General features: G+C 33.3%; 1 pseudogene; it reads left to right on the plus strand.

Annotated features, from left to right (window-relative positions):
• The first annotated feature begins 2,056 nt into the window (after positions 1-2,056).
• Positions 2,057-2,175, plus strand: LOC111737935 (annotated as a pseudogene).
• Positions 2,176-3,213: the final 1,038 nt, after the last annotated feature.

Genomic DNA, 3,213 nt, shown 5'->3' on the forward strand with positions numbered 1-3,213 from the left:
AAAACTATTCTAAGAATGTTGACACTTCCAACCCACAGTTTTTAAACATTTATTTTATATTTCCTACCATTTAATTTATTTCTAATGTCTTATGGAAAAATTCTTTAAACATCCCTTTTAACTCACTGATTTGCTCTTCAGCTGTATCGGCTCCACTGTTCAACTCTTTCATTTTTTTCTTTCAACTATTGTAGGTTTATTCTGGGTTATACTTTTTGAATCCTTGTTTCAGGTTCATCTTTTCAATATTCTAATTTCTTTGAAGATAGTAAATTTGCATATTTTCAATATTCTAATTGCTTTGAAGGTAACAAATCTGTTTCTATGCAAAATTTATTTTGTCTGCTTCGTTAATTCCTAAGAATACCCAACCTCTGAATTTTCTATTTTACTAGTTATAACATTTAGTGATATGTACATAGGGTAAGACTTTCCAGCCTTAGCTCATGTCCCTTCTCATGGATTCTAAGTGGGTTGGAGACATGCCTCATGGAGCTTTAACACTGCTCTCTGAAACTTACTGTGGCTTAAAGGTTTTTGAGAGCTTGCTGCCTCAGTTGTATTTGCCTAGCCCTTTAGATATACAGAAATATATAAGAAAGATAACATTTTCAGGAGATAACTAGCCCTTCTGCCTCAGATATTAACTACTTTTATCACACTGGAAGTTTGATATTTTCCTCCAAACCTCAAGTTGGTGCTAAGATATTGCTGTTTCTCTGTTTGTAGTGACCACATTCAAGCACAGATCCAGTCAAGCAAAATGTGAGATTAAAGGCACATCAGTAGACTTCCCTCTACCTTGTTTTTGCTTAAATTGTTCTTCCTTTTGGACCACATTTTTTTTTTTTCTGTGTAACTTACTATCTTGTTAGGTAAATGAGATTTCTCATAGAAACAGACATAGATCTCAGGAGCAATATTTGCTATCATATGTATTACATTGATTTAAGTTTCTTCTTTAATTATATACCCAAGTTGCTTCTTGTCCATGTGTATTTAAAGGCTTACATCTCATCATTTGCATGCATTTAGAATTAGTGGGGAGGGGTTCTCTTCATCAGTGAAATCTGCTATGTTACTTACCAAAGATGTATTTGACTTTTTAAATTATATTTTAGAAGTTTCTATGAGATTAGGAGTACAGGGAATTAACTAATTGATATTAGTAATTAAATATATCATTTTTGGCATACTTTACTTGGCATACTTTATTTAAAAACAAGCTGTCAAAAACATATTGTTAAGAGCAGAACTAAATAAAATTAAAACCAGAAAAAACAGTGAAGACAGTCAGTGAAACAAAAAGCTGATTCTTTGAAAAGATTAAAAAAAAAATGATATCTCTTTAGCAAGACTAACAAAAAGGAAAGCAATCATATGTTACTAATATTAGGAATGAAACATGTGATAACCACTTCATACCTCATAAATACTAAAAGAATAATAATAATAAGTGAATACTGCACAGAATGCTATACACGAAAATTTGATAATTAAGATAAAATGGACCAATTCCTCGAAAATTACAAACTACCTAGTAAATACAACTCACCAATAATAAATTAACAAAAACATCCCTATAATTATCAAGGACATTAAATGCATATATTATAAGCTTCTGAAACAGAAATTTTGAGGCCCGGTTTTCAATGGAGAATTCTGCCTAACATTTAAAGAATAACACTAATTTACACAATCTTGTACAGAAAACAGATGAGGAGGGAACACTTTTCAACTTACTTATGAAGCCAGCATTACCCTGAATAAAAACCAGAGATAACAATGTAAAAAAACAACAACAGCAAAAACAAACAAAAAAACTATAGATCAATATGCCTCATAAATATAGGTGTAAAGATTCCTAATAAAATATTAGGAATTCAGCAATATGGAAAATGGATTATATACCATGACCAAGTGGGGTTTGTTAAATAGATGTTAGGGTAATTCAGTATTTAAAAAATCAACTAATGCAATCTACTATATTAACTGATTAAAGAAGAAAAAATACATGTATATATGTATTATATATACATAAAATTTTAAGTTATAAGTCTATAGCCATGCCATCCTGAAAACATCTGATCCCATCTGATCTCAGAAGCTAAGCAAAGTCAGTCCTGGTTAGTACTTGGATGGGAGACCACCTAGGAAGACCAGGTGCTGTAAGCATAAAAGAAAAAAAAAATAAATTAAATTATTTATACACACACAGAGTCTGGAGACTCAGAAAAGAATTACAGGCTGGAGAACCAGGAAGAGCCAATATTGCAGTTTATGTCCCAAGGCCATCTTTGTAGAATTCCCTATTGCCTTCCACTGATTAGATGAGGCTCACCCATATTATGATGTGTGATTCACTTTACTCCAAGTTCACTAATTTAAATGTTAATCTCATTTTAAAACACCTTCAGAGAAACATCCCCTCCCCCAAATTTGAATACATATTTAGGACTGTGGCCCAGCCAATTTGACACTTAAAATTAACCATCACAGAACTATTCACATACAATGTGATAATGCCAATTTTCTAGTTTTGATATTGAATTATAATTATGTAAGATGTAACCACTAGAGAAACTGAATGAAGGGTACACAGATCTTTCTGTACTCTTTTCAACTTCCTCTGCATGTACAGTTATTTCCAAATAAAACATTTTTTTAAAACCACACTCCTGCTATAAATGCAAGAGGAAGAAGAATCTGCCATAAACAGGGGAGGAAGAAATGAATTGAGCTTCTAATGAAATATTGATGACCATGTGTGGTCAAGTATGACATATTATGATAATGAGTCCCTTTGTCATGGTTATTCACTGAATGTTCAGGAAAGTACCCTAAAAACAAAGCAGAAGGAAAAGAGTTGAGAAAGCACTCTTGGAAGCATGGGGGTCCTAGCAAGGGCAAGATATCCACAGGCTGAAATCAGAGCAGAACTGAAAGGACTCCATTAGGTGCTCTCTAGGGGTGATAATGAGAATGAGGCAGAATAGCTGAGAGAATCTCCTCCCTTTCCCCCACACTCTGGAATTTCACTCAAGTAATACTGTGCCAGTTGTGAAAGCTAAGAGAAATCTTTCTATGGCTTATCAGTTTGTCACAGAAGCTAGGAGTGCTGCCCTGAGAAGTTTCAGGGATGTGACAGTACTTACTTAAGGACGGAAAGAAACAAGACAAAGGGGAAAGTGAGGATGGAGATCTAAGAGAATT

This window comes from Pteropus vampyrus, unplaced genomic scaffold (assembly GCF_000151845.1).
Source record: "Pteropus vampyrus isolate Shadow unplaced genomic scaffold, Pvam_2.0 Scaffold32, whole genome shotgun sequence".
Lineage (NCBI taxonomy): Eukaryota > Metazoa > Chordata > Mammalia > Chiroptera > Pteropodidae > Pteropus > Pteropus vampyrus.